A 22,786-nucleotide genomic window follows, 5' to 3' on the forward strand; every position below is an offset into this window, starting at 1 on the left:
AGTCAGTAGGAGATAAAGGTAATGGTCTCCTTGGTGATGTTGACATGACTGCCATTTTAAAACATAAATATTTGAACTAAAAAGATAGCTGAAGAAGGCAACAAGCTTAGACTTAGCAGGGTTGAAGTAAAATAGGCTCAGTAACCAGAGCTGCTCATCACTTGGCGATTATGTCAGAGAGTCTGAGAGATTTTGTTTGCATATGAAGGCATCCTTGTCAAGAAAAATGAAATTATTATTTTGCACATGCAATGCTTGTTTTCATTGCATTCTCGAATACTTCTATGCTATTTATTGTTTTTTCTGCACTTGCATTTTTACACTGCTATATCTTAACTACCAAGCTCATAAGGCACAATGCCACATAATTCAATATTTTGGTCATAGGTGACTTCATTGTGAGACACATTCTGACATCCTTCTCATCAGGTTGGATAAGGAGAAGGTTACACTTAGTTGTCTGTCAAGGGCCAGCATTCACCAGATCATGCACGCACTCAGGTCACTAAATTTCAAGTACCAGTATGACTCAGGCATAATCCACATGGACATAAATGAGCTGAGATATACCTCCCTGGGCAATATGAAGAAAGACATGATTGAGCTCTCAGATTATGTGTTATAGGCAGGTATGAGCCTAGCATTGAGCAGCATTCTACCATCTTCAAGGATTATGCCACAATACCAACAGAAAAGGACTGACTCCAATAATTGGTTTAGCTACTGGTCTCACTCAAAAGGGGACCAATATTTGTCAGGCTGGGAGAACATGCTTGACAGGCCATGCTATTTTGTCAGGGATGGTCTTCACCTGTCGACACTAGGCTTTTAGATACTGGCCAAAACATTATCCACCCCATAGTACCCTTTTTTTAGAAATTGGCAGACAAACATTTCACCATAGCTAAATTGACTCAGGATAAGCTAAAGGCATTACTGCTCAATGCTAGGAATCTCAATGAGAAACTACATTCCCTGGAAGCACTCCTCACCCTGGAAAATTCTGACATCTGTTCAGTTACTGAAACATAGTTCAATGCCATGGAAACCACCCCAGCAGTGAAGACTATAAGCCTTTCAGGTGTTCCAACCCTCCATTAAACATAAAAGGGCAAACATAAGGGCTGACCATGAACCAGGAGAACCATGCACCATAACTGAATTTACTAGAATCGCTTACCAGTCAGCCCAATACCATACTCATGTGTGATTTCAGCTATGTCTCCATTGAATGGGAAGGGTACACAACCACTAGCATGCAGGGTCAAAGAATTCTTGACTTTTTCAATACAAATGCCCTTGAACTGCTAGTTTGCACTCCCACTAAAGGTACAAATATCCTAGGTACTCACAAACATGGGAAAGTGTTGCACCTCCGCAAGTGTGATGTCCTCACTGGTTAGATCAGATCACAAAATGGTCTCCCTTTAAATATAAAACTAGAACCCCACCCAACCCAAAAACCTTTAATAACTTTTCCAAGGCAAACTACCCCCTGTTAAGTGATGGCATAGCTAATTTCCAAGCTGCCCCGATCACAGAAAACACAGAAGCCTATGCTGAGGCATACGTAAAATTGCACTGCACAACCATGTAAACAAATGCATAGAAATGGACTCCTGGTATAGATGGGCTGTATAACAAAAGAAAGGAAATCCTGTCTAGAAGTAAGACAGAATGTGCACAACAAAGCAAAAACTCCCTCATTTGTGTAATCAAGCAAATCAGGAGACTAGTCAAGTCTTCAAGAACACATTTCGGGACAAAATAGCCTCCCAAGCTAAGGAAAACCATAAGACATTTTTTCAGTTATGTCTGTAATTTTTAAGAGAGACACCCAACAATGTGCAGAATTAGTTGAAGAGCCAGAAGATACTGCAAATCTGTTGTCCAATAAATGTACCTCAGGTTTTACCTCACCATCACCTCCAGTTACCCCACCAAGAAATACCCTCCATCATTTCTCTACCAGTTATCACCAAAGAACAGGTCACCACTACAGTTTTTCAAGCTAAAAGTATGTCTTAGATGGGTCCCGACAACATCCCAAGATGCCTCTTATATAGCTTGGAACAGGACCTATCAGGCCCATTAGGATCTCTATTTAACCATAATATTCAGACTGGCTTTGTCCTTGTGGAGTGGAAGATAGCACCAGTCATCCCTGTGCATAAAGGGGGACCATTAACAGACCCATGAAATTACAGACACATAAGATTGACTAGCCTTATATGCAAGGCTATGGAAAGAATAGTCATGGTCCTGATACAGAATGATATAGGAAACCTCCAAACACAGGACCCAACGCAGACCAGCTTTGCCAAGGGCAGGCCATGCCTGCTCAGTCTGGTGGCATTCTTTGTGAAAGCCACTAGCACCATGGTTGAGGGTAAAACAGTGCATACTACCTACCTTGACCTACCTAAGGCATTTGACACAAGTCTCCATTCAGGTATTATAGATAAACTCACAAAACCTGGCATAAATCCCTACATCACTAAATGGATAGCCAAATGGTTCACAGACAGAACACATTGTGAGAGTGGGAAAATCCAGATCCAACAAGAATACAATTATTAGTGCTGTGCCACAGGGCTCAGTACTGGGACTGCTTCTGTTTGGAATATACTTCTCAGAAGTCAAGGCTAATGTAAAAGGCCTTTGGCTGACTAAGTTTGTTGATGACTGCAATTTGAGGGCAGTCAGTGAATCCTCCGAAGATGTAGATGTACTTCAGAAGGATCTGAATCTGAGAGATGATTGGTGCCAGAACCATGACCTAGTACTAAATGCAAAAAAAAATGCATAATTATACCCTTTGTGAAGGCAAATACCCATGCAGATTATTACATTAATAACACACCCCTAAGAGGGACTCAGAGGTGAGAGATCTAAGTACACAGATAGATTGCAGCCTGAACTTCAATCATCATGTGTCCACAATAGTGAAGGGGTCCTTTTTTGTGGCACAGCTTATAAGTAAGGGCATGGCATCCAGATCCAAGGAAGTTATAGTCCCACTGTACTCAGCCCTTATCAGACCATTAATTGAGTACAATACACCTTTTGGCATGTACTTAACCAGGTACTTGCAGCAGCTGGAGTGGCCTCAGAGTCTCCTTACAAAAAAATGCAGGGTGTAAACAACATGTCCTATGCAGATCAACTAAAAGTCCTATTCCTTTACTCTGTCTCCTACCAACTGTTAAGGGGTGATCTTTGCCTAACCAGCAAGGCATGCTCAACTCCATCCCTGATGGAAATATTACACATTCGTAAGAAAAACTGCATGAGGACCACCCAATCAAAGGCTCTAAACCTGGGCTGTGATGTGAACAAAACATGCCTGAGAAACAGATATGTCTCTCAGAGATTACTTCTTCTCCAAAACAAGCTTCCTATTCATGTAAAGCAGATGCTTTCCCTGATATTTTTCAAATGCAGTTTGGATGAATGTATGGGGAATCATAAATTCACTCCTGGGGTGGCACCCATTTCCCTTATAGACAGGAGCAGTCTGTAAAATACTGAAAGGCATAGGCACAAACCTAAGCCATACTCTAGCCCTTAGGGATTGATCATCAGGTAAAATTCTGGTAAAAATGGCAAGGTTTGTAAGGAATCTTGAGCCGTTAGCCATCTCCTATGAACCTATGAGCCTATGCACTTCAAATGGGAGATGTACTTGTTGGGGTGTTATGCCTGTTGACATCACATTTTTGGAAAGCACAACTTCTTATCAGCTGGCATGCTTTGGTATGGGATCCTCTTCAAATCCTTGGTCCCCGACTGGATGATTAGAAAACACTTTATGTACCCCCTCACAGTAGTAAGCCATTCTTTAGGCAGGTGGGTGAACCTCTTGTAATCGCATCTTATTATGCATACAAACACAATGGTTGCACAACCATGATAAAGACAGAAACACCCAATAAGGGTGACACAGTCATGACACCAGTACTGATTTCACTCTCCTATTCAAATGATGGGAATGATGACTGGGTACTTGAAATTTTGGTGCAATGAAATGCAACCAGTGACAAATTTTCAGTTAAATTAGCAGCATGCAAGGAAACCTTGATGACTTGGGTTGGCATTAATGTTCAGATGTCTCTGAACACCAACCTGATCTGCTCTACAAGCTCTGTTAAACTGGTACAGCCCATCCTTTATGAGCTTTTGGTAAATATATACTGTGGAGTATGTGTTGAACTTGAAGTAATGCATGGAATCATCCCATAATGCACTAGTTATGAACTGTTGGCATGGTTTCTATATTCTGGACTGGTTCTTCTCAGATGCTTTCTTGGATACAAGAATAAGTCTAAATTTCACATTTACTTGTTTGCCTGTTTGTTTATGTGTATGCATGTGTGTGTATGTTTGCATGTGTGTGCAAGTCTGTGTGTGTGTGTGTGTGTGTGTGTGTGTGTGTGTGTGTGTGTGTGTGTGTGTGTGTGTGCGTGTGTGTGTGTGTTTATAAGCATGTGCATGTATTTTTCTCTCTCTCTCTTTTCTTCACTAAAGTATTATTACAGGCACATGTACACACATATCTATGTCTATGCAGTGCACACACACACACACACACACACACACACACACACACACACACACACACACACACACACACACACACACACACACACACACACACACACACACACACACACACACACACACACACACACACATATATGGGTCTACTTCAGATGGTCGAACTTTCAAATGTTTGAGTTTCATGTGGCCAAGACTATATGATCGAACAATTAAAAGTTGAATGCTTTTAACAGGGGGGCAAGCCCCCCTTGCACCTCCCACTTGGGGGGGGGGCTGCGTACACTTCCCTCTCACACTCACACCCTGCTATTTAAATATGCGAACTCCTAGATTGCACTACAGTGTGGAAAAAATAAATCTTCCCATTCCGCTCTGTATGGAGATCTCCGTTAAGAACGCTCAAACTTTTAAAAGTTTGATCATATGAAGGGGACCTATGTATGCATGTATATATATAAATATAAATATATATATATATATATATATATATATATATATATATATATATATATATATATATATATATATATATATATATATATATATATATATATATGGTTTACTATCAAAATGTGGAAATGCAGTTCGACGAAAATGGGTTGGTTGAACATATGTTCTAGCAATGCCCATAATGTCAAACTGAAAATATATAACTTCATATTAGGGAAAGTGAGTACATGTCCGCTAATATGAAGTCGACGTGAGTTCAGATTGTGGTACAGTGTGAATCAGGAAATGCTCCCTCTTCCTCATTGCAGTGTGATCTCAAAATTGGTATATATAATATGCAGAGATGTGGGGGGCAAAGCCCCCAACATGGGAGGGTTCAGGGGGGATCACCCCCCTGCAAAAACTTTAACAGTAACATAGACTTTTGACATTGGAACTTCCGGTGTTCGAATGTCAATTGCATGGTTACCATTTCCGACATTTTGGTAATTCAGTATTACCAAATTCGGATATATGGGTCAATCATTTTGTGGGAAATTTTTCTGATTTTTCGCATTTTGATAGTAACACAAATATATATATATATAACGTCTGAGGAAGAGAACTTGTTTCTTGAAAGCGCTAACGTTTTACAATAAATTTCTATTCTTTATTGTCCATCGTGGCATATTGGTTTTGTGGGACCAGTGTCTTATACCAAGTCTTTGCTGAGTTTTCACTGAGTTTGATTGCTGTGGTCTACCTCTGTTGCCTTTGGTTCGTTGGGATATATACAATGCTGCTTTTGCCTGGGGTTTTGAGTTGTCTATATATATATATATATATATATATATATATATATATTTATATATACACATATGGGTCTACTTCAGAATGTCAACCATTGAGAATGCCGACTTTCATAGGGCCGACACCATATGATCGACATTCCGAAAGACCGACATCCTGAATTAGCACCATTTACCTACCTGTAAACACAGTAAAACTGTGTTATGCAGGGGGGCAAGCCCCCTTGCTCCCCCCACACCCACTCTACTTAAATATTCTCACTCCAAGATTACACTAGAGTGCAGGAAAGGGGAATCTCCCAGTCCCGTACTGTAGTGGGATCTCCGCTATCATTTGTCGGCCTTTCAAATGTTTGCTCATATGCTGTCGGCCATATGAGTTTCGAACATTTGAAAGTTGAAACAAATGAAGGGCTCCCATACATATATATATATATATATATATATATATATATATATATATATATATATATATATGTAAGGGTTCCTATGACTTGGTCGACTGTTCGTTTGGTCAAATGTTTATTTGGTCGACAGTTCATTTCATCGACAAGCATTTGCCCCCTACCCCAATGTTGTGCGACCCTGGAGTTGATATATATAATTAGGGGGGGTGTGGGGGAACAGCCCCCCACATTAGAGGGTGTGGGGGACGAAGCCCCCCACCTAAAATGCTTGTCGATGAAATGAACTGTCGACCAAATGAACATTCGACCAAATGAACAGTCAACCAAGTCATAGGAACCCATATATTTATACACACACACTACCCCAGTCATTTTTTGCAAGTTGGTTGCAGAGCTTCTGATTCTGACTTTGTCTGTTACAGCATTAAAAGCACAACCAGTAGCTTTATGAAGTTTCAAACTCATAAACTCTGTTTCCCAAGAATAATACTCTGCTGACTGAGCTATAAGCTATAGCTTTAACTTTCTTATTCAGACTTCACATCTCCTCAATCATCCATCCCAGATACTTGAAGCTGTTAAACCTTTCCACTACTATCATTCAGTTTCACCCAGTATGATTTCATTTTTGCATTCTGTTCTCCAATTATTTGGTGAATTTCCTATCAGAGTTTGCTTGTGTTGCCACATCATCTGCATACAGCATCTTTGTTTACTTGTCACCTCCATCATGTTTGCTGTTGTTTGCTATTGTTTGCTGTTGTAGTCCTTCACCTATGCGTACAGCTGTGGGCTCAGAAATGAAGCCAGATGCACACCCATTCCCATTGTAACTCATGCGTGAGCTGGAATATTGTTTGTACTTGTGCTTTTAGGTCATTGTACAACAAAATACTACAATCCACATAATATGTGTGATGTCTTGCACCTGTTTGCATAACCATAGATATTGCTATCTGCTAGGTACATCACAGTGGCCACTTCTGTTTTCTACTGTATAATGTTAGTGCACCATTGTGAACATTTCTGGTATCTAAGCTTAACTGTCTGTGCAACATTGTTCTTATTGCTATTTGTTAGGGTACATTCTTTGTAGTAGAAATGTTACCATCTGTAGCTGTGTGTGTGTGTGTGTGTGTGTGTGTGTGTGTGTGTGTGTGTGTGTGTGTGTGTGTGTGTGTGTGTGTATATATATATATATATATATATATATATATATATATATATATATATATGTATATATATATATATATATATATATATATATATATATATATAGATATAGATATATATATACACACACATATATGTGTGTGTGTTTTTGTGTATGTTTTTTTTGTTTGTTTTAAATCGAGTGCTACAGAGTGACCAGGAATGGTAAGACAACCTACAGGAAGCCATCCGTGTAGGTGAGTGCTGAGGTTTACATCCTGTTTCATGGTCCTTGAGTCATTTGCAGCAACACCTGTTGGACACATTGGACCAATCAGCAAATTTTGCAGATTATTGGGGTGATGAGGTAAGATATCTGGTGCCTACAGCATGACTTGGGGACATACCAGCAATAGATAGTGGCAGATTTATTGGATATCCAGTGGGAATAAAACATCCTCATCAAAATTAGCAGAGTGTATGCTTCGTATCATGCTTGTCAGCCTCCTGTATTGGTGGCTGGTGTCTAAAGCACATCAAGACATATGGTTGCCTTCCTCTCCATGTCTGTAGGCACTCATATCCAGCTGCATTTTCCAAGACATGTGAGTCAAGTAGAGTTTCTCAAAAAGTTTTACAGGGGATAACCTGCCCTTTTGCATCAGACCACACAGGTTGGTGCTGCACCCTCAGGGCTCCAAGTAGGGCATCAGAGACAGGTACAACTATTTTAATTGTTGAATATATACTGCAGCTTGCCATTTCATGCTTGTCTGTAGTCCACATAGCTTTCTGTGTTTGGATTTTTGAACTAATATGTATTTTCTAGCATGCATATTTTTTGCATGTGTATATTTCTGTCTTTTATTGTCTGTCTGACCTTACCATATAGACTATGGTTGTTATGTAAATGGTCTTGAGTACCACATTACTGGAACAGTGTCAGTAGTATAAATCTGGGCAAGAAATGGCTGTTTCTGCTTCCTGTCTTTCTCATCTCACATACGTCTAAACCATGCATACATATAGAACATAGTCATCTTAGTGCATTGCTTCAGAATCTTCACATCTGCTATGGTATCCTTTGGTTTTGCTGTGGTACATAGCTGTGTTGATGTTGGTTGATTGGTGTGCTATACATAGACATACATATGCTAATAATTGTGCAGCAGTCTACCCTTCATGAATCGTGTAAATTTCAAATTCTGCACAGCAGCTGCCTCTTTATGTGATGATGCACTATGTTTATGAATCCTAGGGCTTGTAACTAGAACAACAACAAAATAAATGAAAGCAAATGGCATACCATTTAATAAACTTTTCAGAGGCTCTAGAAATACTGCAAGGTCAGCTGACTATCGAAAAGGTCAACTGTTAGCATTTATGGTTAGGCAATTCTTAGACTGAGCATCCAAAGTGTTTTGCTGATAAGTCTAAATCATTTTTAATTTATATAAATTCTGGACTCTCCAAACATGCATGAAAGTATTTTTCTTCTCCAGGTCTGATGGTGTGAATCTTGGCTATATATGATTGTCACTGTTAAATTGATAGATGGAATTAAGTTACTGTACAAAGGGACTTTTTGGTAAAAAAAATTATGTAGTGCATGAAGCATGCTAATTATGCTCAGATATTCAAAAAAAAAAAAAAAACAAGTTAAGCGCCAGAGTGGTGCTTAAGCATCCCCTGCTAAAATTAAGGTCAAGTCCAACATTAAGCTGTAAAATCTGCCTGTACTGACCAGAAAATAATAGTAGCAAAATAATAAAATGTTTTTGCTTGCTGTCTTTTCAAGTAACTTGTCCCTAAGAAAGTTACTAGAATAAGAGGATTTGTGTTTGCATGCTTTTTCTGAAGGATACAAACTCTGAAACTCCAATGCATGTTGTTATTCAGAGACTTCAGTCCTCTGTGGTTTGTCTGAAAAACACAGATTTTATAAGGAATAAACCAAAAAAAATTTAACAATAATCTGACCATTCTGGGAAAACATGGACAGTCGAGAGGCATGAATGGTGAGTGCAAACATGAGGTACAACATTTCACTGCCTTTCTGACAGCATTTAAGTGTTTTATGGCTTTGTAAGCCAGCAAAACATTTAATGGTTTTTTTTTCTCTGTAACTAGTAGTACATGGAACAGATAAGGCTCCATGCACTACAAAGAATTATGACCATGTCACCAATCATAACCCTGAATTATGTGTTCTCAACATGGATGCCAAGATTCACCTCTCAATCAATGTCTCAAACACATAATAAGTGGGTTGTGATCAGCGACCTGATCATAATCCTCAGTATTATAAACTACCCACAGTTTAATGATTCTAGAGACTTTCAGTCCAGGTAGAAAGGAGGAGAAATTCTGAATATTTTACAGAGGTAATAATTTTCTCTTTTAAAAACAAAAGAGAGACTGAGAGACTGCCTTACATATCATCTACATTTATACAGAGCTGAGTATATATATTTTTTGATTATAGAGTTTAATTGTTGCTTAGATCTGTGTTGAAACTGTTGCCTCACTGTTCTGAGAGACTGATCGGCAAATATACAGAGCTGAGAATATTTTTTGGTTTTAAAGTTTGTACTGTTAGTTTTTGCTTAGATCTCTGTTGAAACTGTTTTCCCCACCCCACCCCCATTTTCTGCTGTATCTTCAGTTGGCATAGTAACAGCTGCATTCAAATTGCTGGAACCTGTGTTCTGAGAGACTGCCTTACATATTATCTGCAATTATACAGAGCTGAGTATATATTTTTTTGGTTATAGAGTTTAATTGTTGCTTAGATCTGTGTGGAAACTGTTGTCTCATTGTTCTGAGAGACTGATCGGCAAATATACAGAGCTGAGAATATTTTTTTTGGTTTTAAAGTTTGTACTGTTAGTTTTTGCTTAAATCTATGTTGAAACTGTTTTGTCCCACCCAGCCTCCCTATTTTGGTTTGTAGTTTAAATTTGGTGGCTTTTGCAGTTGCCTGCCCCACTGTAGATTTGATCTGGGGCACTCCCCCGTCCCATCTCTTTACCACATTCTACCTAATAAACTCTTTCTGCACTTGCTTTTAGTCCTTTTTAATTTAATTGCATTTTGTAAACTGTGTTTGGTCTTATATTGCTGCATACCTGTGTGCTAGCTTGCACTGCATGTGAATTGTTTTTTACTACTGTTTTTGCTACTTTTCTGTAAAAAAAACAAAAAAACAAAAAAAAACTGTAAACCTGTTTCCTACCTTTCCTGTAACTAGTGTTCCAGATACAGATTTGCTGTATCCAGGACTGTATGTAAGCTTCTGAGTCCCCCAAGCCTTTCCGTGTTGGAGGGAAGACTTCTAGCTTATCAGTGAGAGTGGTAAGCACTAGGTAACCTGTCTACCACATAAGTAGTGGTTCTGGCCCAGAATTTGTAGTTATTGGCCATTTGGGCAATCTCTTCCATCTCTCTCAACTTTCTGATTTGAAAGCCTGTATTTGCACTTGTTTCTGTCCTGTAACTCATCTAGTGCAGATACAGATTCTTAGTTTTAGCACTTAAATTTGCTTGTTCATGCTCAGCACTTGTACTTCAGAACTTGTAAGCACTAAATAAGCTACTAATTACTATAGCACTCTATCTTCCTCATTACCTAGAGGAAAACAGTTTTTGTACTTACTTTTCTCACTTGCTTAGAGAAAAACAGTTCTTGTACTCACTTTCCTCACTTATCTAGAGGGAAAACCCTGCAACTCTCTTTTTGCATGGTCTTGCGCACAGAGCAGCATCAGGTAGCGGCGGATAGCTGAGGTATACTATTCCCAGCCCCACAAAGTCTGCGCTGTAAATTTTCCCTTAGAACTAGGCAAGCCTCAACTCAAGTGCTTCAGATCAGCTGCTCTTATTGCAGCACTTACAAAACAGAAATCAGCACTTGTCCTAATCTCCTAGACAGCACTATTATTCTCCAAATTTCCTAGATAGCACTATTATAATATAGCATAAGACCCTCGATCTTCCGCAGGACTTAAGTTCAATGTACTCTTCAAAGCATGTCCAGAGGTCAGCTTCAGGTGTACTCTCCAGTTCATCTGGTGGAATTGGGCATCCTGAGGCAATGTCACAACTGCCTCATGTATACAGACAACCCTCTCCTCTTACCTCTAGACACAAACACTTGTGAGAGATGCAAATACACAGCCAGACTCGAGGCTAAGCGCTCTCAACCCATGACTGTAACAGACAGTCAAGAGGATAAGGGACACACTTGCATCACACCACCTGTCACACATGAATCTACAAAACAAGCACCGGCAAAACATACACATAAATACACAAAAACATATTCGGAGGCACTAGGTACCAATCTGAAAAAGAAACAGTACCCTCCAAAGCCGACAAGCAAGCAACCTGCACCCCCAAACACAAGCCAGAAAACACATTATTCACCTCAGCAGTGTGCCTCACAACAACCCTTAAGGCAAAACACCATACCTAACATGCTAGTAATAGGAGACTCTATAGTAAGGCACACGGATGTTCCACTCACCAGGCTGAACAAGGAGAAGGTTACTGTTAGCTGCTTGTCAGGTGCTCGGATCTGCCACATAACACAGGCACTTAGGTCACTCCAGAACAAGTATAAGTATGATGCTGTCATTGTACATGTTGGTGTGAATGATCTAAGACGTACCTCCCTGGATTACATGAAAAGAGACATTGAAGAGCTCTCTGATCATGTAGCCCAAGCTGGTATGACCCTGACCTTGAGTAGCATACTACCTTCACCTAGAATGATACCACAATACAAAAACAAAATGATTAATTTCAACAATTAGCTAAGCTTCTGGTGTCATTCTAAGGGGATCCAGTGTCTGTCTGCCTGGGATGACATGATAGACAAGCCTCACTGTTTTGCCAGAGATGGGTTTCACCTGTCACCCCTAGGTTTTTGAATACTGGCCAAGGCTCTTGCCGTCCCCATAGTGCCTTTTTTAGGCAAGGCTCAAAGGACAAACCAACTACCGTAACCAGCACAGGTAACCAAAAACTAAGGGCAATGCTACTCAACGCCAGAAGTCTCAACCTCAAAATGCACACACTCGAGGGTCTCCTCAGCATGGAGAAAACTGATGTTTGTGCAGTGACGGAAACCTGGTTCAAGGCTCAAGAGAGCACCCCAGCACTGCCAGGTTACAATTAATATAATACCTTCCAGCCTCAGTTACCAGATCACAGTACAAAGGGCGGAGGTGTATCCATATTCATCAAGGATACCCATATTTCCAGGTTAGTAGTACAGCATGATGTCCCAGAGATCATCCATGCACAACTATCAGCAGGCAAAACCACATTTCAAGTCATAGCCGGTTATAGATCGCCCACCCTGTTCCAAGATGCTCACTCTGCATTCCTTGAGACATTGGAAAATATAAAGGTCCTACCCAACACCATAATCTTGTGTGATTTCAACTACCCTGGTATAGACTGGGTGAACTACAAATGTTCCAACTCCTATGCTCAGCAATTCATGGAATTTATAAATTCAAATGCCTTTGAACAACTAGTATGTCCCCCCACTAGAGAGGACAACATATTGGATTTAATCATCACAAATATAAGCTCCCATTGTACCACACCCATTATCACTCCCTCCTTGGTCAGATCCGACCACAAACTGATAACCCTAGACATTCTAATCCCCTCCACCTCCCCCAGTCAAAGAAACCACAGTCAAAAACCTTTCCAAAGCAAACTTCAAACTATTTGCATCCGAAGTGGATGCGGAATGCTACACCAAGGCACTCTATATACATCTTCAGGATTACATGGACCATGCTATCCCAAATAAAACCAAGACTCCTTCCTCAAGAAAGAAGAAACCAGTCTGGTGGACTCCAGCCATAAGCAAACTTTACAATAAAAGGAGGAGACTTATACAAAAAAAGGCCAAATCTCAAGTAGAAAAATCATCCCTGATCAGCATTAGTAAGAAATTGAGGGCCCTCATCAAGTCAATTAAAGCTAATTTTGAAAAGAAAGTTGCCAAGGATGCCAAGGATAACCATAAGGCCTTCTACGATTACGTCAAAAACCTAAATGGCAATGCTCAGGTCTGTTCTGAGCTAGTACAAAATGGAACAAAATACATTAACCCTTCTGACATTGCCAACATCTTGGCTGACAGGTTCAGTGCAAACCCCCCCCCCCCACCACCTACAGGGCCTATTACCATTCCAGGGGATTGTGTAAGTCCAGTTATTACTGATACGTTGGTTAACAAGGCTATATCTAAAGCTAAAAACACTGCCTCCATGGGACCAGATGGTGTCCCAGGCTGTGTCATATGCAAGCTCCAAAAGGAATTAACCCCGCATCTTAATACCATGTTCAGTCTCAGCCTCTCCACAAGATATGTGCCCACAGAATGGCGCACGGCAATGGTGGTCCCGCTACACAAGGGTGGGGCCACAACTGACCCTGGGAACTACCGACCAATAAGCCTGACCAGTCTGATCTGTAAGGCTATGGAGCAAATCATTATGGAACTCATAAATGGAGAGATTGGGAACCTCCAGTCGCTGGATCCCACACAGTTCGGCTTCGTCAAGGGCAGATCATGCCTCCAAAACCTGGTGGATTTCTTTGAGACAGTTACTCAGGCTATAGATAAGGGAAAGGAGGTACACACGGCTTACCTTGACCTTGCTAAAGCATTTGACACTATTCCCCATTCAGGTATTATTGATAAGCTCATCAGCCTGGGCATAAACCATTACGTCACAAGATGGATTGCAAACTGGCTCTCAGACAGATCCCATAAAGTAAGAGTAGCAGGATCTATGTCTGAATCCAGACCAGTAATGAATGGTGTGCCTCAGGGCTCTGTCCTAGGGCCCCTCCTGTTTGGCATATACTTCTCAGAAGTACAGGCAAGCACAGAAGGGCTGTGGCTGAATCAGTTTGCGGGCGACTGCAAACTGGGTGCTATAATAGAGTCTCCGGCTGCCATGGAGATCCTCCAGAAGGGCCTAAATGAGACTGATGCATGGTGTCAAAGCCATGGTCTCAAACTAAATGCAAAAAAATGCGTAGTAATCCCCTTTGGAAAAAACAGAGTACCTGCAAACCACAACATAGGAGGTAATCCCCTGAAATCTGAAGAAGAAATAAGGGATCTAGGGACCCAAGTAGATAGTCAGCTTTCCTTTGATAACCTGGTTGCCAAAGTAGTTAGAAAATCCTTCTATGTGACCCATCTGATCACAAAAGGGTTTGCCTCAAGATCTAAGGATGTAATGGTTCCCCTCTACTCTTCCCTCATCAGACCCATTATTGAGTACAATGCACCAATTAGAATGTACCTGGCTAGACATCTCCAGCAGCTGGAGAGGCCACAGAGGTACCTAACCAAGAGGATTACTGGCCTCAAACAGTTGCCCTATGCAGCACGATTGAAAAAGCTAAGACTGTTCTCTGTTGCATACCGCTTTCTCAGAGGCGATCTCTGTCTAACGTACAGAGCCATGTCCAACACAGAATTGTTGAACATGCTCCATCTTAGCAAAACCAAATCTACTTGAGCTACACACTTTAGGGATATAAACCTCAACACAACAATGAATAGAACATGCTGGAGGGATAGATTCCCTTGGCAGAGACTTCCCTTACTACGGAACAGGGTCCCGATCTACATAAGACAGAGTCCCTCACTATCACTCTTCAAGAGGAACCTTGATGAGTGGATGGGTAACAGAAAATTCACACCGGGGATCACACCAACAGTACTACTAGATAGGGGCCAAGGGTACTAGCTGCTAGTACAAGGGTCTAGGGAACTACTAAAGGGGCGATGAATACCGCACAATGTGGCTGGGCTAATATATGCCTTCGGGCAGATAGCCCAGTACCAACCTATGAACCTAAATTTATTTCTTCTGACAGTGTACATAGAATTAGGGCAGATATAGCTTTAACAAATCTAAGTCTGGCATATATTGGGACACAGATAGTAGCTGCAGTTTCATGAAGAATACACATTTCTAGGAGTTTAACTTTCAGTCTGGATGTATTTTGTTTCTGTCCACTTCAAATTAAATTTGCTTAGCCATTTTATACTGACTAGTATCTAAGCTAATATTTAGTTTTGTTCTGAGAAGCAATGTTCATAACAGTAAATTTCAGTATTTCTATTTGTTCTACTTGTAACGATAAAAGGTACTGCCAGCAAAATATGCCAGTACAGCTAGCTGGAAGTTTTTTAAGAATTATATGCCATTTGTATGTCAAACTGAATTGTACAGATGTTTGCATTGAAAAATGTATTTGTAAAGCTGCTTGTGTTAAAATGTATCAATAGTGTGCCTTGATGGAAAGAAAATAAATGTATATGCATTATTGTAACTGAATTAATTTCATATGTTTAACTGAGGATACTGCAAGAGAAGAGGTTAATCACAATTCAACTGCAGCAAACTTTGAAAAATAGCTGAAATTAAATGAAGCCATAAAGATTATATCTTACAATGCTGACTGCAGCCACAGATGAAATGTCTGTAAGAAGCCTGACTTAGTAGCTCTGTAGGAAGAGTAGAAGTGTTAAAATGTTTTATGACTTCTAGCAGCTACAGCAGATCTGAGCAAAACTCTACTATGTGTATGGTAACACATAGGTGCTAAATACTGACAGCTACTAGCAATGGGGGTTGCATGGGAAACAGCAGTCAGATTACCATATGTATGTGATGTCATTTTGTACAGAAATAATGTTTTAATATTAGAGGAGACTGAAGTCTCAGGAGTACTCTGTTTTTGAAACCTGACCAAGAAGGAAGACCACTCATCTTTTTCATCTTGCTTTGTGCTAGTAATAGACCAGGGACTGGAACTCTTTAGATTAGTCATGAAAATATAATGAGAATAGTTGAGTATTGTATTCTGTAGCTGTGTGAATCTTTCCAGCTGTGTTATTTATTAATAGAGCATGTGAATGAAACTCTGGTGTTAACTGTAAATAGATATTTAGTATTTTCTTGTTCTGTAATTATTATTTATTATTAAATATATTTAAACTTTTCATTCTGGCTGGTCCTTTTAGAAAAAAATAGTTAAGTTTTGAGAGTATTTGCACACATTTATCTGATGATAACTTTGGCCACTCCTGAAAGCTTTGTTGTTTGGTCAACATTACCATTTGTATTAATATTAATTTCACTCAGTATAATTGGATATCCTTGCAAGAGCTTTAGGTAACTGGCTTTGTAGTGCCTGGTGGCAGTGAAAATTACCTTATGGTCTGGGCAGGAGGGGGCGCAGCAAGTAAATCTGTGCCAACCTTTCCTAGGTGTGTGTGTGTGTGTGTGTGTGTGTGTGTGTGTGTGTGTGTGTGTGTGTGTGTGTGTGTGTCATAAATAACTGAAGATATAATTATTAATACCTCACACATAAATAAATCCCTACTTGTTTTCTAAGCATCCTCTATTTCATTGTGTATAAATCTAGATGCCTAAAACTTTCAGTGTAAGACAGAAACTAAATACACTAGGCTGGATTCATTAATGGCTAATCTCTAAGCTGCTATTGTGTGCACATCTCACAGCAATGCCCACTATTTTGTATTTATTAAATGGCTCTACATGTAGTGTAGAGCTGCCAAACAAGGTAAATGACTGAGTATGCTAGTGAAAGCATAATCAGCTGAATTGCATGCTAATTAACCAATCCAACATGGTGGATTTATTCAGGCAGCTATAAAGTAACCATGTAGAGATGAGCTATAAAGCAACTGTGTAGAGATGGTATAGCCCTTTACCGTGAACTCCAAAACCTATTGGAATACAGCCACCATCACACTTAGAAAAAAAATGTTATTGACACCTGCTGCTCTCTTGCATGTGTATATGCAATAGGCTCAAATATATGCTATTGGTGCTGCTGATAGACCTCATCCAACGAGGAGAAGAAGGGTAGTCAGACTCCATTTAACATTTTATGGATGGCATGATATTGAAATAGTAGATACAAGGTTGATAGGGAAACACTACAGGCACCTTGCAACCTCTGCTACCCCCCACCTCCAACCCAGGGGAAATTGAGGAGAATATATACTTGTGGAAACTAGGATAGCATTAAGGATATTAGCTACTGGTACATTCCAGAGACCCACAGGTGGTATACTAGAGGTGTCACAGGCCTCAGCCTTCAGAAAATTGTACCAGTGTCTTAATGCTATGCTCAAACATGCTCCGGGAACACCAGAGGAGAGAGCAAGAATGATGCAGGGATTTTAAGCTGTACCACACTTCCCTGAAGTTTTGTGAGCCATACACTGCATTCACACAGAAATAAAAGTCCCACCTTCTGAACAGAGAAGGACATGCATCATCAAGAAGGGGTTCCACTCAGTCAACTTCTAGGTTGTCAGTAATTCCATCCTCAATGTGTGTGCAGGCAACCCAGGCAGCTACCATGACTCAAACATATGGCACACCTCACAGCCTTACACAGAGGAGTGATGTTCCACAGGGCCATCTACTGAATGATATAAGTTATGCACTGGAACCATCACTCATGACACCCATCAGAAATGCACATACACTCATAGAAGAAGGATACAACAATGCCCACACTCAAACTATAAACATCATGTGTTTGGCATACTGAAGTCACAGTTCCACTGTCTAGACACATCAGGGGTTGCACTGCAGTATAAGCCAGGTACCTGTACAGAAATCCTTACAGTCTGTACCTTGTTGCACAATACCATCCAGAGGAAACAGCTGCAACAGAGACAGCAAGGCCAGGACCACACATTCCTGGATGACAGACAGGGTCAGCACCTTCAGCACATACAGATTAAGATTCTGAGGGAGAACCTCCAGCTGGAGAAGTTGTCAGCAGAAGTAGGCATGCACCATGTGCCCTTGCCCTGGCTAAGAGAAAAAAAAATAGCAAACACACTCATCACCTAAGACTCAAAGGTTAATGCTCACACTCAGCAGCTAAGAGGCAAACATTAGCATACAAACTCACCAGCAAAGGAATACACACAACAACCTATTCAAATACAAATATTAAAAGTGATGCCATTCAATGTCCACAAACTTTACTTTCCCATGTAATGCCTGTGTATGGATTACATCAGACAGAGGCAGCCCCACAGCACATGACTCATAACTCCAGTAATGTCAAGGTAAGCATAGAACCTGTATTATCTGAACAAATGTGTAAGAAAACAAACTACCTGCGTACTGTTAGTTGCTAATGTACTCAATCAAAACCTATGTGAGGTGTCCATCAATGGCATTTTTGGCTTATAAGAATGATACCTGCAATATACAGGTTTGCATTGTACACAATAACTGGCATCAAGTTGGTAATTTACCCACTGCACACAAAACAGTCAACAGGTCAATTATATCAACAGTGTCGCAAGTATAGCAATAAACAAGAATGCAATATCACTGGTTTGCATGCATGACTTACAATACTAACTGAAAAAAAAAACTTCTGAAATAAGTAGTTAGAAAAACATCCAAAACCTTGTTATGTAATAAATATGCATATAAGCAGCATGGTAAGAAATACTCTCTTAGCTATCAAGTTTGTGCATCAGGCATATATGCAACTCTAAGTCAAACCCAAAGAACAAATGGTATGGCACAGTCATCATCATTTACCAACTGGAGGGGAGGGGGCAGTAGGCCAAGGCTGAAACCAAAGTAGTGAGTGTGTATAAGAAATCTCTCAGGGCTACTAACAGGAGATGTATCACAATCAATATTTAGGTTTTCTTAGCTTGCATGTATGTGGGTTGGTATGGGCAATTTCTGTGAAATGTGTCTGCATGAACACAGTCAAGCTCTGTGCTAGCACTACATCCTGCCATGTTGGACAGGTGTGAGCCGTGCATGGTAGAGTTGTCAGTTCAGTGTCGTCATTCCTGACCATTTGAACTGCCTCTTCCAGGAGTTGCACTGCCACTTCCACATCCCTGACTCAAAGAGGGGTTCTACCTGAACATGAGTGATGTCGACTGGATTAGCTCTCTTCAACACTATGCCCAGGACCATAATCCCATGAGCTACCACATCTGGGTGTGGACACCTCAGTCACTGAAGGAGCAGTGGAAGTTCTGCTACTATGGGAGTGGGATGTAGCACAGCCATGTCAGCTAACACCAGAGGATATTGTGGTTCTACAGATATGTGGATGCTGGCCATCCTACAACAGACATTCCATCATCGACATGCCCAATCCAGTGTGTCATTCATTCTGTCCAATGAGTCATCCAAATGGTTGAGACAGTGACGCACATCAGCATGTGCAAAATTTAGGACCTACTCAATCTCTTCTGAGGCCCTGATGAAATGTGCCTGTGTCTGAATGATGGCCCTATGCATATGTCTTGTGGCACATAGTGACACAACAACATCAGGATGAGGGTGGACAGTAGGCCTCCTCCGAGCACTCTAGCAACCCTCCTGTGTGGTGCCACAACCTCATGATGCCTATGGGAAGACTCAACCAGCTCTACCAATGGAGTAACCACACTACTCCATTCAACTGTATCACCCTCAACTTGTCCTATATCTGAAGGCTCAGGGGAATTATGTGTAGGTATACTGACTATGTCCAAAATAAGACAAGTGGATGTGTGAGCCATGAATTCAGTGTCAGACTGAACCTCTGCACCCCCTTACTGTGCCTCCATATCACATCATCATCATGAGACATTACTGATACTCTGACATCAGCTGGTATAAGTTCTACACTGCCACTGTCAGGATCTCCTGTGATAATAATCTGTAAACACAAGAAGTAGTTTTTGTTCAATACACTCATATTAAACAATTTCAGATATTAAAAGGATACAATATTTTTTACTCTCTACTGAGACTTACATTTATGTAATTGCTATTACTAATCAAAGAAAGTTGTGCTTTCCATGTGCAGATGGTCTTTCAGATGGTAATTCTGATGTCCCTGGAAAAAAGGGACAGCAGTGCAAAGAAGGCACCACTATATGAATGACATAAGAACAACAGAATAATGCTCTGCCTATCTTCCCCCTAAAAAAAATATCTCAGAATCAATCAGACTGACCCCCCCCCAACAACACAATCTCTGTTGGACTCCTCTCTTTTCTTAAGCACATGTCTCAACATTTACAGCTGTAGAAGTAGTAACACAAACGATGTCCTGAATGGCACCAAATGCTTTATATATAGTATAACTGGAATTTCTTCTTGGGACTCACTTGGCCTGTCATCCACATCAGCACTGACATCAAGGAGGCTGTGTGAACCCTCTGCTGTGCTGTCTGAATCTCTGGCAGTGGACAAGAAATGCTAATTGTTAGTGAGAGGTGATTCTATAGCATGCCCACCCCCATAGCCATATGTTCCTGTGGTACCACAGCAGCCCTCATTTATGCCACTGTAATCATATCAGTGTCATGGTGCCACACCTGTTTACTGGTTTTGGCACTGCCACCCACTGTGTTAATGTCAGCAACCATATGCTACCCTATTCTTTTTCTGGAAGACATATCACCTCTGCCTCTGTCAAGCAGGAATGATCCATGGAGGTGTAAGGTTTCAATGATGACCTTATTTTCTACATCACTGAATGGTGGCTTGTGTGGAGCAGATACTTTGGGTGCCATAATCCTGTATTACATGAAGAGAAAAAATAAATCATCTTTGTAGCACATACAGAAAGGAATCTTCTCCAACAAAATCAGTGCACCCATCCTCAGTCGAAAATATTTTGCACACACAATGCTCATTTTGGAGTACACGCAAGCTAATGGAATCCCCCCAAAAGATATATACATTAGCATGACATCCATTTTGTTAACATTTCTGTAATGAGGACAGAAGTTGTGGGAATGACTGCTGGATGGCAGGATTATCAATAACTATGCCAAAATTCAAAGTCCAAGTGCCCAGACAATTTTCTTTGATCTCTCCACTATTGTGGGGGTCACCATGGGACATATGATAAGCCTAACGTCTCCTGCACAACCGCTTGAAGTTGATAATAAACATAATACAGTTATCTGCACTAAATGGTGAAATTCCAAGAGCAAATGATAATATAATAATGTGATGTAGCCATACTAACTTGGAAAGCACAGCAAGAACTGACATGTGCAGTACACCAGCAGTGAATAAAAAATGTGCATACATATTGCAATTCTTTTTTTCTGTTGCATATTGAAATACATTCAAAATATGAACATGTAAGAAGATTGTCAAGAGGACAAACATGAAATAGTGCAGTCATTTTTAGAGCAGTCTCCTTTAAGTATCTAGCAGTAATGGTCTGTATGTATCCAATCAGTCTCACCTCCATCTACATCCATACCTACACCATTACCTTTATATAGTGCAGATTCAGTCCTCTGTGCACTGGGAAGATGCAAATGAGGTACAAAAGTATTAGGATTCCTGAATACTAAAACAATCACTTGGTGTAGAGGAAGTAAATATCATGTAAGTAGCTACACAGTTATATGCAGGTAGGAATGATAATAATTGTTAGAACTGTTAATGGTATGGTTTGCAAGTGTTAACCATCACACTGACTACAACAAGCAATTCTGAACAGACTCTTCTCTCTGAAGTGAGTGTATCATTAAAAGTAGACAAAATAAAAAGTGAGAATTATGAGAACAAATTTAACAATAACTGATATTTTTGTGCTAGGAGCACCCTGTCCATCCTCTGTTTAAATTTTGTCTGAAAAGCTTATTGACTATTTTACATGAAATGGCATTTCAGTAGTTAAGCTGACAAGAGTGGATGATGCTCAGAAAATAAACAGAAGAAATATTTGGCAGTGTTGCCAACCTTACATAAATATAGTGTGGGCTATTATTAGCCTAAAGTATTTGTCAATATCACATTGATCTAGACATGTTCACGCAAATGAGAAAAGAACATTTGTCTGATCCTGTTTTTTAACAAGAAACCTCTTTATTAAACTGTCACTTATGACACTGGCAATCATGCATTTCTATAAATTAAAACAAACCATACTAACATATTTTCAGTTGCAAACATTATACATTGCTTATAATGTTATCCAGTCATTGTCAGTCAAACATTACAAAGATCATTCAGTTCTTGCCTTCCATTAAACCTCATTCTGCCTCCAAAATATTCTGCATGTATTGTTCCCACGGTTCCCAATTATTGTATGTAATTTGCTCTACCCTTTTCTAAAGATCCCACCATTGTTTTATCTCTATTACAATATTCACTGCTTCTAGTACAGTTGGTTTAAACTTTGATTTTCATTTTCTAGTAATTACTTTTCTGGCAACCACCAACATTAAACTCAACAAGCCTTAGAATGTCTAGGCAATTCTGATTCTTTATCATAGCTTAGAAATAATTTCCTTAGTTACATCAATTTACTCACCTAGTATTTCTGTTAGAGTAGTTT

The sequence above is a fragment of the Protopterus annectens genome, chromosome 1.part2, assembly GCF_019279795.1.
Source record: "Protopterus annectens isolate FY-2018-M chromosome 1.part2, PAN1.0, whole genome shotgun sequence".
In the NCBI taxonomy this organism is placed as follows: domain Eukaryota; kingdom Metazoa; phylum Chordata; order Ceratodontiformes; family Protopteridae; genus Protopterus; species Protopterus annectens.